Source organism: Molothrus aeneus, chromosome 2 (genome assembly GCF_037042795.1).
Source record: "Molothrus aeneus isolate 106 chromosome 2, BPBGC_Maene_1.0, whole genome shotgun sequence".
NCBI classification, from domain to species: Eukaryota; Metazoa; Chordata; class Aves; order Passeriformes; family Icteridae; genus Molothrus; species Molothrus aeneus.
In genome coordinates, this window is record NC_089647.1 from 76,755,652 (window position 1) to 76,771,795 (window position 16,144).

At 43.3% G+C, this 16,144-nt stretch overlaps 1 long non-coding RNA gene across 1 annotated transcript; it reads right to left on the bottom strand.

Moving 5' to 3' along the window:
- Window positions 1–4,675: 4,675 nt before the first annotated feature.
- Window positions 4,676–14,428, bottom strand: LOC136553521 (uncharacterized). The gene is made up of 2 exons (XR_010783167.1): window positions 6,462–14,428; window positions 4,676–4,963 (listed from the first exon to the last, which is right to left on the bottom strand). It is a non-coding gene; the product is annotated as an uncharacterized lncRNA (long non-coding RNA).
- Window positions 14,429–16,144: the final 1,716 nt, after the last annotated feature.

Sequence of the window (16,144 nt, forward strand, 5' to 3'; positions counted from 1 at the left end):
CTGTTGACACTTTATTATGTTAAACCCCACCCTGGACAGTTGTCAGCTGCCAAGAAGGGTCACTTTTCTTGTCTAAAAGCTGCTTTGTTTCTTGTCAACTTTGACACTTTCTTGGCATTGGAGAAGTGCTCATGGATACTGTGAGCCTTCAGGGGCCACAGCAAATCCACAATGTCTGTATGTGTCCACGTGCAGAGTGGCCCCCCTTCAGATAACATAAGAGTTTCCAAAATGGAGCATGCTACTTCTAGAGAAGAGCCTTTAGAAACCTTTGGTTTTCCCCCCTGCGCTTGGCCATGCACCTCCCCTGGCCCTACATGGGGTAGCCATGGCCATAAGACTTATTCTCTATGTTTTGCTTGGTTGTCAGTTCAAAAATCTGAAGTAATCTGAGCACTGTGGTGTTCTCGCAATCCACTGGAATTAAAAGCATGGAACAAAAGGGAATGTGACATTTGAGGGATCAGAGACTGCTAGGATAGTTTTGCATGTTTGTATCCAGCAAAGGAAGCCAAAACTGGTTGAACCTTGTTCATGCTGCTCTTTGGGAGTGACTCTTGAGCAAGTTACTAAAACAGTAACTGGATTTTCTTTCCAAAAGAGTCGTTTCACTCCAGAAGAGAGCTCAGGAACAACCCAACATTTCTGTACTGTGGGTGACAATAGATAAAAGGACTGGTGAGCAAGGCTGCTCAACAGTGCAGGCATTGAATCTCCTGCTACTGACATGTATTGCATGAATTCATGGGACCAAAAGAAATACCTCGCCTGGAACTGCTGAACACCTTCCTTGGCATCTGATCGTACGGTCATCTGAGCATACCATGCTCTTTATGCCTGCAATCAGTTCTCTAGACAAGCCTTTTGTCCTGTAGCCTGCCTTTTTAATGTCATATAATTGACAGTTCCGGGGGCTTTTTTACATGGGTCAAGATGATGTTTATTGCTGGAGTGGGTGTTTGTGAGAGCAAAATCACCTCAGCTGTTGCTTTATTGCTGGTATGTAATGTATTTGAGCATACATAGGTATGCAATAGATAGTTTGATTATCTGTGAATGGATAAATTATGGAAATGCATTCTAAAGTGTTAGTCTTCTAATTCTGTAATTATAAAAACCATAGAAATGGTCAAAAATAAATTACATGTTTAATTACATGAAAATACCTTCTGCTGTAACGGGGAGGGGGGAAATGCAATACTACGAAATGTGAAAGGAAGGTATTGGTGTGAGGTGCTTACTCAATGCTGGGTTGCAGTTGCATTATTTCCATCAAGGCTTCTTGAAATGTGAGGAAGACACTTGGCTTTATGATTTAGGAAAATCACTACATGAAAGACGCCCTGCTCCTCTCATCTTCAAAGGACTGGATTTGGATACTACTTTTAAGGAAAACAAATTCTGGTGACTGTCTTCCTTAGCCTTAATTGTCACAAAAGAGTCAAGGTGTGGCCTGTGTGGTTCCTCAGAGGGCTACCAGACCAAAGAGATGCCAGGATGTGGAGGTGGCGAGGGGGACCACAGTGGTGTGAGGTTCACCTTGCAGGAACAGCCCCCAGGGATGGCCATGCAGGTGCTGCCTGTGCTAAACTTGAGCTGTGTTTGCATTTGCCATAGCTGCCTCTCTTTTTTAACAGGGCTAGAAGGGGGAAGTGCTTTTACTTCCTTGGGTTATGGTTGTAGCCACTGCACTGAATGCCAGCAGAGCACATCCAGAGATGCTAAAGATGGTAGCTCACAGCACAGCTCAGGACTGCGAGTTTTTCACACTTGGAAAACTGCTAGAGTGGGATCCAGATTTCTGTCTGTAGCTGTGGAGTCTCAGATGGGACACTGCAGAGTACCCACTTGGCCTAAAGCTGCTGCTATGGAGGAGCACAGGTCTGGGTGAGTGTGTTAAGTCTGCCAGCCCCATGCAGATGTCTCAGATACTCTACAACACCTTAGATGACTTTAGTCAATGAATCCCGCCTGTTTTCACAAAGGACAATGGTTTTGATGGCTTTTAAAATACCCTTCATGCACAAGAAATCACAAAATCATGAGATTGACTGAAACTGTCTGATAGTTTAAAATCCTGATCTTCTCTGTAGGTATTTGGAGGATGTTCAGCTTGCATATTTAAGCTTTTTCTCTCCTACTATAGTACCTAGAAATTTTTTTCATGTCACCTAACGTGTTCCTCTGCTCACAGATGTAAAGCTAGAGCAGTTCACAAAATTCTTGAGAAACTCATGAAAATTTACAACAGGAATTCAAGCAGTTCTTATGTCTTACCACGTTGTAGGGAGGTGTGACAAAATAAGTAACCCTTAAGGATGATATAATTTCTTCAGACTTAACTTCCACATGGACTTTATTCAGTTATTGTGCCAAAGAAGGTGTGATGTTATCAGTACAACATAGGCTGAGTGCAGTTGGAATGGGATGGACTGTCCCTGTATGCAAATAAATTGCTCTGTTTAACATGTGAAATGACTGTACCCTACTATAACCAAATTAGTTATTAGTTATATTGCTTTAATTTCTCTAAGTCCTGATTACAAGCTGTCCTTGGACAGGCATTTGGTAAAGCCTACACATTCATTTCTAGGTTTAAGATAAATGATTATGAAAGGCAAGAGTCCCATTTTGTGTCCTTCCTCAAGCCAGATGGGCTCAAAAGAAAAGCTACGTAAGCAACTACAAGTGAAAGAGAACTCACATGGAAAAAAGTGGTCAGCCTTAAGCAGATTTCAGTGGACTTTCTAACTACAGAATTGGATAGAAAGTTTTCCTTTTCTATTAACCTTAAAAGTGGCTACTTTATACCCATTCCAAAGGAAATAAATGAGGTTGAACTCTTCTAATAGAAAATCAATGCAGTCCTCAACGAGTGTGAACTTTGCAGGAGCAATCACTGGAGGAAGTCCCTGGGCTGATGGTGCTGCCCATTCTTCTGCTGTTATCTCAGAATTCATGGTAAGTGCTTCTGGGCAGCAGTAGAAGCATGCTGGCAATTCCTGCTGTGGCAAGGGAGTTCTCATTTTATTTCCTTTTAATTAGATCATGGGAGAGGCTACACCTCTTCAAGTCCAGTTTTGTCTGGAGTTGCAGGTATGTATGGGAGCTTTTGTTTGGTGTTTTTCTCACCAACTTGTTAGACTGATTGCTCTTGGGTGCCCCAACATAAGGAGGATGTGGACCTGTTGGAGTCAGTCCAGGGAAGGGTCACAAAGATGATCAGAGGGCTGGGGCACCTCTCCTGAAGGTAGGCTGAAAGAGTTGAGGTGATTAATTGGAGAAGAGAAAGCTCCAGGGAGACCTTAGAGCACCTTCCAGTACCTAAGGGAGGCCCATAAGAAAGATGGGGACAGACTTTTTAGTAGGGCCTGTTGTGATAGGACAAGGGATAACAGTTTTAAACTAAAAGAGGGTAGATTTAGATTAGATATAAGACAGAATTCTGTTTTTTACAATGAGGGTGATGAAAAACTCAAACAGGTTGCCCAGAGAAGTTGTGGATGCCCTATCCCTGGAAACATTCAAGGCCAGGTTGGATGACACTGAGCAACTTGGCTGAGTTGGTAACAAGCTGCCCAAGGTAAGATTACATTGAAAGATCCCTCCCAGCCCAAACCATTCTATGACTCTATACAGAGAACCTAAAAAACAAATGAAACCAAATTAAATCTAATTATCAGCCAGCTCAGCACTTTCTTACTTGCAGCCACTCTATTTGCCAGATGTAGCAGAGTGTGGATTGCCTGAACAGTGGCAGCAGTTTCTTCCTGAGCATCGTTTTCTGTGTGCAGGTAGAACAGAAAGATGCTTTTACCACGCTTAGTGCAGGCATTTTGCACTCAGACCCAGGGTTCTTGTACATGCAAAAGCAGACTGACTGAGGCTTTGCCAGAGGGTAACAACATTGAACTTGTAGGCAGAACTGCTTCTTCTGAAGACTTCCCAGCCCTGCTGCCTACAGAGGTGCCTAGTGTGACCCCTCCTCCATCACGCTGGGGCCCACAGCAGGGTGCTGTGCATTCCCAATCCTGCCTGCAGCTCCTTCTTGCTCTGGCTTTCACCCGAGCTTGTCTTCTAAGCATATACGCACCATGGGAACCCCATGCCTCCTGCTGGCTTCTGTGCCTTTATTTTTGCCTGAGGGTTGGTAGTTTTTTCAAACCATCTTGTTCCCCTTTTCTTCCTTTGACTCTAGAGATGATGTGGGCTTTTACAGCACCATGTGGCTGGGGAGCACACTGTGGTCCTTGCACCACTGCAGGACTGCAATGGGTACAAGGAACTGATTCATCTTGCCCCCACAGATTGAGCACGCTGCCTGAAGGATGAGGAGATGATTTAAGTGATCTGTTCTACAGTAATCAAACACCTTTCCCTATCACTACACATGGACATTAATGTGAATCCTTTACTGTTTAGAGAAACTTCAGGGGGGAAATGTCCTTTTGCTACTTAAGGGGAAGCATTAGCCAATCTGTCTTAATTTGTGTACGGAGGCTTTTTTCTTCACCCACCTGATTCTGCTGGTCTTCCTTAGGAGATCCATGGATCCAAATTAAGGGCCATACAGAAAAGTTCCTTGCAAGGTTATGGAAGCCTTTGTGAGTCAAGTCCCGTGGAATCGACCAAATGAAATTCATTTTCATAACTAAAGAAGGAAACCACAACAGTCTGAGCATTTAAAGCATCATTTAATTACATATTTGTTTTGCAAGGAAGGTAAAGTGGTGTAAGCCTTCCTAGAGAGGATCTGACTTCCATGAAGGCAATGTCTCCTTTGCTCTGTCCAACATTTTGTGGTCAGGAAGAAGACAAATGAAGCAGGCTGACTGCAAACCAGTCTCCACCTCAGCAGCAGAAGCAACTCTCTGTTTTGGCCAGAGAAGTCTTCCAGTCTTTCCCAGTGAATGCTGTCCACAGGAAAGGTTTTGATGAGAGCTCCTTGGGTATGATGGAAACCCTAGGAAAAGCAGAAGGTGCAAAGCAGTGAGGGGACATCACATGGTGAGAAGCCAGTTGGTGGAAGCCAAGTGCAGCATAATGATTCTCTTATTTGCTTTTTACCTCCATCTACATCAGATGTTCACTCTAAAAGGCATTCCATCTTTCATCTTGATGAAAAGGACTTCCTTTTAGACCTGGCATTTGGGAGTTTTACATCCTTTCTTATTTGTTTCCTCTCCCTTTGTTTTAATTTTAGCCAAAATGCAGATGATCCAATGTGATATGAGATCAGCCTTTGGACTTTAGTGAATGCAGCAGAAAATTACTCCTGAAGATGAATGTATCAGAGGAACTGCTTTCAAATCCAAGTTTCCTGTGCAATATAATTATTCCTATTTAAATAAAGGACTTCAGCACTTCTACTCAGCAACACCTCTATACAAAGTGAGGGTTGTTCCCCTCTTGACACAGCTTTTTCTGCACTTCTCAGAAAATGACTCTATTAAAACCAAACATTAGTCCATCAAAGTGCCTAAAATCAATGACCATTTTATATTCAATGGAATCCTTACTTTCTAAAAAATATCACAATGAAACTGCTCTATTTTCCTTCCTCTTATTGTTACTTTTATTACCTCATGAATGCTCCAGAGAGAAACAGCTGCATCTCCTTTAATTTTCAGCTTCTAAGACTAAGCTGGATGTGGCTTCATGCTCTAGGAGTCAATAGACTCAAGCCAATTTGCAATAAAACTAATAAAGAAAATGGCCCTGATAAGATGTGGCATTTGTAGAACTTGGATTTAGTTTGCTCAGCAATGTAAACATTTCCCAAGGTGAGTTTTACCTAGAAATGCATGCTGCAGCATCATGGTGTCAGAAGCTCCCATTCACAGGGGCTGATACCAATTGAAACATTCAGAGTTTGTGGTGGGGTCCCTCAGAAGCAAGACCTGCAGCAGTTGGGCTTCACTGGGATTGAACACTTATTACTGGAGCTGGATGCACAGCTGAAAGGAATAGACTCAGGCTGGGTTACTTGAGCAGGGTGTTAGGAGAAGCAAGTGTGTGGATTTATGGACACTGCCCATGCTCTGCAGGAGCTGTGGGTAGCTGCTCACCAGTGAAAAGTACCCTGTCTCACAGAAATTGAAGTACGTCATCTTTTTAAACAATATTTTTCTTTTGGGATCCCAAAATGTGTGTCTGTCTGTAGCAATCACTACAGGGATAATTAGATTGGCTGTCAACAAGCCACAGAAGGTCTTCTCAGATGCCTGGTGCTTTGTCCAGCAGATTACTAGATTTACCACAGGACCATCCTACAGCCTTCTGGTAGAGCTGAAGGCAATGGAAAGGCCCAAAGGAGAGGATTCAGAGGTACAGCCTGGGGAATGTGTCTTAATTCCTTCAACACATCCTATGTCAGAATCCAAACAGCCTCACCAGCTATCCTGCTCCTGCACATGAAAAATGGTACCACTGTAGAGAAATAAAACCCAAAGTCCCCTAACCTATGGCATCAGAAGTAGTAGGACCTCTCTGAGAAGTTGGTAAGTATGAAGAAGGGAAGTCTGTGGCCTCTACAGTAAGTCCTGTTGGCTTCTCCTTGTTGGGATTTCTTCTGCCAAACCTCTGCTCTAGGCCAGCACTGGCATCCCCTGTAGCCAGCCCCTTGTGCCATGTTTCCTTCTGTCAAAACACGGAGGAATTGGAGCACATGCAAAGACAGAAATGTAAAAATGTCTTTTTCTACCACACTTAGAAAAAACATCCCTGTGGAGGGCCTGAGGGAGCAGGTGAGTTTTACAGGGCCCATTCAGCCAGCTGGGTTACAAGGGAGTCTCCTCAGTTGCAGCCCCTTAGGGAGCCTGAGGCTATTTTTAAATCAGTAAAATTAAGAAGCCTGGGGGTTTGGGAGGCTGATTAGCTCCACAGGGCACCTACAGATCTCAGAGGCAGCTGAGGTGAGACAAAGCCTGCCTGCAACACACCTGCCTGTTTCTGCCCTTGAGCATCCAACCCTTGGCCACTGATGGTCCCTGCTCAGCAGCCAAGGGGCTGCCAAAGCTCCCTCTCCTTCAGAAGGGAGACCTGGCTGGATTTATGTGCCTTAGGCCCTCGACCCCATCCCATTAATTTAATGCTGGTGACACAGGCTCACATGCAGCTCTTCTCTCAGCTTCAACCCAGCCTCCCAGCAACTGCTCCTCAGCCTTTCCTGGTGTCTCCACAACACCTTTATGGGCACAGGACACAGGGCTTGGCTCACTGCATCTTTCCCATGTCAGAAAAAGCCCAAGACTCTTTTAGAGCATTTTATATCTGTTTAAAGGCAAACTTTGCATTTGTTTTGATGAAATGAAAATAGCTGGAGGTTTATGATGCTAGCAGCCTGCAGCTATGCCTGCTAGTGCAGCAAACCTGCTGCAGGGAAGAATGGCTCTGTGCTCTGCTACTCCTGCCAGGAGCATCTCTGGCACCTCCCAGACTGCTGCATTTTTCCTCTGGATAAAGCTTGGATTGGCAAAAAATGCCAACATTTTTAATCACTGCCTTTTATATCTCAGGGGAAAAGGAAAACAATTTTAAACAAAACAATTTTCTTCAGGCATTTACATTCATAACAATTTAGCCTGCCCAGCTCCATCCCTGAGTGTCCATCCACCCCTGCAGAGGGGCATGTTGCACAGGTAGAGCTGGTGGGGACCATTTAATTTGTTTTGTCCTGACACAAAGGAAGCATCTGTGTGGGCACAGGGGCAGAGCTGCAGCACTACAGGAGCATGTCTCCACCTCCTTCTGTGTCACTCCACAGGCAAGTGAGGGGCTTGGAGGAACAAAGCTTTCTTGTCATGTCAGATGTTCCTCAGAAGGGTTTGCCCCTCACTTAGCACTGGAAAGCTCTGCCACTGCCTCTTTTGTCCACAAAGTGCATTTTTAATGCCACAGTAAGGACACAGCTTCTCTCTTCATCAGTTTCCATCTGCAAGGTGAAAATGGCAACAGCCTGGTGGGGGTTTTGCTGGGGACAGGCGCAGAGCTGCTGAAGGCTCCCTTACCCCTGCTCTGCTTCACACAATGTTGCTTAAATCAAAGAGTAAAATGTAAGTATGAAGCCAGGACTGTACCAAAGGCATTATTTATTTTGACCCTGGCAGGTTGAAGGCTCTGGTATGGTGGTGCCACAAATCCCAGAGGTCACTTCCTTGGGTCATATAAACTAACACAGCTTTAAGCTATTGGAGTTTATGCCAATTTATAGGAGCTGAGACACTGGTGAAGGTTTTCAAGTCCATGGAAAACACTGCAGCAAAGATTTATTTTTTTAAATTTCCTTTATGTCTTAACCACATACACACACACAGGTACTTGGACAACATATGCAAATTGAATTATCACTTTTTAAAACACTACACCAATTTTTCCTGCACCGTCTTAATAATTTTAAAACTTTGCTTATAAGAGTATTTTATGAAAAGCTAGTCCTTAACTAGACAGGTGTGGCTGATTTGTATCGTTTAAGAGAACATTACAGGGCTGCAGTACCACTAATTTTGCTCATGTCTCTCTCCACATAAAGAAAGCCATCATGTTGCCTGATAAAAATACATCACCTAATTGATTTTTTTTCCAGAGGAGGCATGACCAGACACTAACCACCTTGAGAAGATTATCATGGAGTAGTTCTAGCATTTTCCTCAGTCATCTAATATGCCCAGTATGTTCATCCTAAACCCACAAGGAAATATTGTTGGAATCTGTCCCAGAAAAGCTATCCTGATAAAGTTCATCACTGTGCAGTGGGGCCAGATCTATATGAAAGTCCCAAAATAATTCTGGAAAAATTTAATGGATTTGGTTTGGTGTGTTGTGGGTTGCTCCCAAATTATTTTGCAAGCATCTACCTGTAATTGTATCAGCTCTTACTGAAGGCCCAAGAGAAAATGCCGAGAGGGGCTGGAGCTAATTCTTTGTATTTTCCTGAAACAAATGAGCTGTGGTTCCCAAAGTAGGATATGCAGAACTCCTGCTTGCACAGACCTCCCACTATAACACACCTCTGAAAGGCTGCTTGAAAACAGTAGTCACAGTGTTGCATTCACATACTGGACTGAAGACCTAAAGATGAGTATGAGAGCTTTGTACACCTCACCAACTCAGCTCCTTTTAGATTTTCCTTGCACGAGTCTTTTCTTTAGCCTCAGAATGATTTTATCATAAATTCAGGATATTGGGTTGTCTTAAAGCATCAGCTACTGGCATCAAAAACGTGAGATTCCTGGTTTCTGTTAAAAAATCCGAACAATCTATCAGAAAGCAGCAAAAAGCAACAATAACTGAAGAGTAAAAGGCAAACCCAATAGTCAGTGTTGGGAGGCAATTATTTTCAGGCCCTTAATGTTTATCTCTGAAGGCCAGCAGCCAGTAGCTCCTATGTTGATAAAGATCATGTACAAACCCCATGATCCTGAAGCATTCAGTTAAAACTTCCACTAATTGAGAGGCTGGGCTCCACAAGCTCCTACAAACTCCAGACCTCCATGCAGTAAGAGACAAGTTACTGTACATTTGTCCACCTCCTGGTGTACACAGACAGGGTCAGCACTTGCTGGCAAAGGGGCAGCTGGGTCTTTTCACACCCCCAGGCAGTGACCAGCGCCCTTTAAACCTACATCTCCCTGTCTGCCCTTAAAACCTGCCTCTCCTCAGGGACCCTCCCCAGGCCTTTCCCACTGTCACTGTGATGCTCAGCACAGCAACCAACTCCACCAGGACAGACTATGTAAATCCAAATATTCAGAACAAACCCAGCCCTTTGGATATGCACCAAAATCACCTACTTGGTTTTAGTTCATGTACTAAATTGAATTTATCCAAGTTATGATTGGATTATGTGAAATCAAGATTAAATGCTTCCCCTTTTTCTGTGAAAAGCATATTGGAAATCTTATTTTAATTTACAGTGTAACTCAGAGCAATGAAGAGATCTTACAATTTCAGTTCTGAATATTTTGCAAAAAATAACCACATAACAAGCAAATATTATTGTAACTGTAATATTTATTGATGCCTATAACTCTTAACGTCCCTGATGCTTTTACAATGATTATTATAAAGGACTTATTTTAAGTCTCACTCAGAAAAAAAAAAAAGGCTAACTTGCGACAGATATTGCAAAACTTTTGTATCTTAATAAAAACAGACTATCATTGTCTTAACTTTCTCTTAAGTCTGGTGATTGAATTGATTTATTTTTAAACATCTTAAGGAGAAAGAATGACAGAGTCAAATAGAATAATAAATTTCCTGGTTATGGTTTATTTTGCTGTGTTTTTTATATCTTGAAATTGACTCCCCCTGTTTTTACATCTGAACAACAGCTATTTAACTTAACTTAATTAGTGATGAGTATTTCTTACAAAACTTAAATATGCAGTGGAAGTTTTAATTAAAATTAATTGCACCATCAAGGTTTCTCATTTGCTTTATGGGAAGCAAGGATAACTTTGTTGTGAAATGCCATAATACATCAGCTAAAGTCCACCAAAACCACTGAAAACAGTAAAAATCAGGTCACAAGCTAATTCATACTATTTTCACTTTGATTTCCAGGCACTTTGGGGAATGGTTTATCAAATTTTCACTATTAGTAAAAAGAGGGGCCAGGAGCAATTACTCTTTTTTAATTTAACCACCCTCTTCAATTAAACACAATGATCTTAATACATAACAGGGATGGGCAACTGACTGCATAAAACAGTTAAAAAATCATCATTCCTACCCCTCAACAAGTGATCCCCTTTCTTTAGCAGTTAACCTGCAGTGCTAGGAAAGATCAATAATGAGAAAGCTGTGGGGATCTATGGACCTATCAAGTTTTGAAATAAACCCAAGGGATTGAAGCTACCTTAATGCTCCTTTCTGGTTAGAAAATTAAATTATGACTGAGAGAAGACTTTGGTATGTCTACTCCTATTGTCTCCATCTCTTTCAAACTGTAAAAAACGGGAAGAACCCAAACCCTGGGGACTGGATCACACAATTGAAAGTGGCAGGTACAGCAATTTAATGAGTATCTATTGGTGGAGCCACAGTAATTGTGTTCACACTGGTTGTCCTCTCTAGTTGTAAGGGAAAACACATTAATTGAATCTCATTCTGCTGGAATGTAATCTCATTTGTTCTCCCTCACAACACAAAACAGTCTCTTGGGAATCAATAGGTGGGGGGTTAAACTGTTTTAAGTTGAAGATGTTAACTCAACACTGTGAGAGTTAACAGAAGTTAACTCTGTTTTTCTTTCATGGCTGAGCCCCTGGCAGCTAGGAATTATAAAACAATTTGTATTCATAGTCTGGGTTCACTTTCTACAAATTCAGTGAGCTGAAATGGCCCAGCACAGGTGTCAGAGGGAGAAAGGCAGTGTGGGGTTGGGCAGAGTTGGGGAGCTAACAGAGCCAGTTTCCAGGGTCTGCTTTCACCCCTATGGATCACAGGAAGTACAAGAGACCACTTCAGATTTTGGCTCTCTGACTCTAAATGTGCTTAAGTGAAGGCTATAAGCAATTAAAACTGAGCAGAAAAGAGTTGCCCAAAGAACATTTCCAATCATCTGGTTTAAAATCTCCCCACTCAGCATGCTTGGCTGCTGGGAATCCAAGTGCTAAAGTCCCAGTTTTGCCAAGAATTTCCTAGAGCTTACCTCAGCTTTGTAAATTGTCTTCCCAAAACCAGGTACCAGATCTAACAATAACAATACTGATGGCCATCACACTTGATACACTGTACAGATCAGCCTAATTTACCAGTTTAGGGTGCTGAGCCCAGGATGGCACAGGAGAGTGAATCCCTGCACATAGGGAACTGTTAGCTCCAGCCAATGCAGACAAGTAATGATGACTGTAATTCATCACTGCAGATTTTGACTTTTCCTTACAGTGAGGTCTGTGGAGAGGCTGCTATGTCATCTTGGCACAGAGCACCCCTGACTTCACTGAGGCTAGACACAGAGACAGAAGTCATTCACTCAGAGCTCACACAAGGCTTCACCACTACAAAACTAAAGCCCGCTCACTGTACCTTCCAAAACAAGGGCTTAGATTTGCTTAAGAACAAAACAAAAAACCCAAAGCAGAGAAGTTAATGGAACCTTGCTTCTGTAACCTGCCCTTCCAGTGTGGTAAATTAAATCCCAAATCCTAGTCCCCCCAGCAGGCTGGAGATGGTGCTGGCTGTCACTGATGGGCTCTAGGGTGACCTGAGCTGCCACCCGACTGCTGCCAGACATGACAGAGGAGGTCCAGCCTCCTTCACCTTTACAGGTACACCCAGATAGTTCCTGCTCTCACCTAGAAAGCAAACAAAGGTGTCAAACATTTATAATGTTGCACTTGGTAAAAGAATGGGACAACTTCACTGCCAGTGTGAAAGGGAAATTGCCAGTCTGATCACCTGGTAAGGTGCTAAAATGCTAAGGACAGGGTAAGCCAAGTCAGCCACCTTCCACTGCAGCTACTTGCATCCTCAGTTTGCTAACAACTTTATGGACATTACTAACAAGATAATTCATCTAGCAAGAAATATTAAGGACTAAACAAAATCTTAATCCTTAACCCTTCCTAAATACTGCAATGACGCACAGTTAGGATAAATTGACAGCCTGAATGTAAAGACATGATGGTAAGCAAGGACAGGAAATCATTTTCTTCTACTAATAAGCACTTAAAAGAACACTTGACCATGGAAAACAAATGTGCACCAGAACAGTTTGTAGCACAGACAGCTTTATCTCACACATTTTCTTGCACTTCAGGGTCAGAAGAACATCATCAGCTCTCAGAGGGAGGGAACTACGGATTCCCCCATCTTTCACACTGCTACATTTTGTGACTGATACTGTTAATAGTGAAGCATTGGCAAGCCCTGGCTCTAGAATGGAAATAGATATTAGAGGCCATTTTCCTCTTTTAAATACATACCCTAATGCACAGTCAGAGGCTACAATAGCTAGCAAAAAAATTACAAACCAGTGTGTTGGTTGCTGCGCAAGATAAAAATTCAATATTTACTGAGAAACTCCAGGCTACCATAAAAGAGCGCGGTAAGCCGCAGGCCACTGAAGCTTGAAATAAGACAGCTCGATACAAGACATAAAAAGACTTGAGAAGTGAGCAATAAAACAGAAGTTTCTAAATCCTAGGAAGCTGGCAAAAGCCCAGCTGTACAGCACAGGGGGACTAGATGACTCTGGAATCTCCTGTGAGAAGCTACAAAGGAAATCACGCTGGGAAAGCATGCTGTGGGCTAAGATATATGCCTGGCATGCCTTGCCCAATTCAATCTTTTATGGCAGGAAGTTTCTCTTTCCCTGCAATTTACTACCTCATTTTTTTCTCCCGTTCTTCAGTAAAGAGGAACAGAAGTATAAGCAACATGCTATAAAAACAGACTGGCAGTACCTAAATGACCCCATGTTCTCCACCTCACTATAAATAACTCCACATAACTGACATTGTATTTGTTTTTAGGGCTGAGCCTCCAGCTCTTATTAGGTGAATTTTCAGTGCTGTTGTTCTTGTCAGATAAGTTACAATCAAAAACAAAGTTCAGAAAAACAGCACTGGGCAATGACAAGATGTTCAGCCTCAAAACAGATATGGCAAGATCCTCAGGAACACTCACACCATCCTACATTTTCTCTTACATCCTCCATACTCTCTATATACTATCCTGTATTTCCAGTTTCTACATTTCTTAGGTCCCTGCATACACTATTAAGTAAAATAACATTTTGCTGCCCATCAAATCTAAGAGACTGAACACCTGGTGTAAATCTCCTTAATGGGAGCATTCCTGGTACCTCTTTCTGAACTGTGGCCTTCCCACCCTCCCCATCATGAACCAGCAGTTGACAGCTTTTGTTCTGCTGAACATCAGGAGGTTGCTCTGGTCTCAGGATGAGTTGGGGAGGCTCAAAACTCCTCCCTCCAACATTGATCACTTAAATCTGTTTTGTGTAATTACATATAATCTTCCTATTCTGATGCACAACACATTTTAAAGCCTGTTAGATAAGTCCATTTTCACTGTTCTTCATGGAAGCCGAAACCCTCACTGCAGTGAGACAGGGCTTAGTTTTCTATCTAGTTATAATCAGTTTACATCTGTGCTCTCCCATCAGTGTTGCTCATTAGGTTAAATGCCTACTCGCTTGAGCCTGCCTTACTGGTTACTCACAACCTTCCCTTGCATTTGCTTTTCCTGGGTTAACCAAACAAATATTCCCAGAGCCTCTTGTAGATAAGCTTTGTTCTCATCTCCAGTAACCCTCCTGGAAGTACTTCTGCACAAACTGCTCTTTCCTGGACATGATTTATCAGAACTGGATACAGTAATGTCTCAGCAGTCACCCAGAGGCCTGGCTGTGTGCACACCACTGTCACACTCAGCTTTTTCACGACCACATTAAACTGGCAGCCTGCTTTCATTGTTGACTAATAAATCCAGGTATTTTCCCATTACTCTGCTGGAGGGTTCCCGGATTCACACTACAAATAGTTATTAATCTGTACATTAGTTACAGTGAATTAATCTCTTACTGTTAATTAATTAGTTACAGTTACTTAATCTGTACAACAGTTATTAATCTGTACAGTATCTTGTATTTTGTGATATTACACATTCTTGTAGGCTCTTTTCTAATACTTGAAGGTCTCAAGTCATCAATAGAAATTAGGTCATTCGTTGAAACTAACTCTGCAATATTTACAAATGAATTATGACAGTCCTGTAAAAAATTGTCAACCTCTTTGGTACTGATATTATTTAAATCACTCAAATATGTGTGGTTTCCAGTTTACTTCGGCAGCTTTGGACATAGGAATTGCAAGAAGGTGGCAGATAATCTTCTTTCTCCTTGATGCACCAAAACTATCGCCATCCTACTAAGAAAAATTTGTTTTGAAGCTTTGCAATTAAAAAAATAAGAATCAAAAACACACAGAAGAAAAGCCAAACAGAATACCCAAGCAAAACACTGCAAAGCTTAAAATACTGCACTTGGCAAGCATTTAACTAGAAGACTTGGACAGGGACAAATGTGCTCTGAAAAGCCCTTAATACGTCTGCCACAGTTAGGTTTGGAAACATGAAAACAAGCCAAAAAGGAAGAGAAAAAAGAGAAAACGAAAAAAGAGAAAAATAAAAAAGAAAAAGAGAAAAGAACCAGACTCGCCTGGAAAGCAGGCCGACACCTCGTGCCTTACTTCAGATGAAAATACGACAATGCAGTGGGAAGCACAACACGAAACACAGCACCAGGTTTGGGCTCATTTCTGACAGTCAGAAAGCATTTTCAGAAAGCATGTGAACAGCAGACTAAGAGCTCTGTCTGACCTTCAACCCTCTAATGGAAACAAAGTTTTTACTCCCTGCATCAAATAATTCTAGCCAATTATGATTGCAAAAAAAAAGAAGGGGAAAAAAAAAAGCATTAAGGAGTCTGTCTCATAGCAGACAGGCAAGCATACAAATGTGAGCATCTTTCCGGAGTGATATCAGTTCCTGGGAGGAACTGTGAATTCTATCCCATCAATCATCTTCATTTTCTATCTGTTTTGATGGAGCACTTTTCCCAAACTGTACCGCCACTTTTTCTGGCCCTTTCTCTCTATCAGAAGGGGGCAAGAAAGCAGGCAGGCACCCAGTGCCAACAAACACCTCCGGCCGCCCCCTTGCAGGCACAGCCCAGACCGCAGTGCGTCCACAGGAATCCAACGCGCGCCGGATCACCACCACGGATGCGATGAATCCCACTGACTTTTACACCCAGCAGCGGGATCCACACGGCCGGAAAGCCGCCCTGCTCCGGAGCGGCCCGAACTTACCGCGCCGGGGCCGCCTCCCGCCGCCCGGGAAGCGGAACCGCGGCAGCCCGGGCCGCGCTCCCATTGGCCCGGCCCGCCCCCGCCCGCCGGCCCTTCCCGCTCGGAAACCGGCCCGGAGCGGGGCCGGGGGACGCCGTGTGCCCAGGGCCACGGCACCGGAGGGGACGAGGGAAGGGGAAGGGACACGGGCGATAGCGGCGCCACCGCCCGCCGGCATCACGTGCGGCCGCCGCGCCCGGGGGCAGGAAGGGGGGCGCGCCACGTGACGGGGCGGTGCCCGCCCTCTTCTTCTTCTTCTTCCTCCTCCT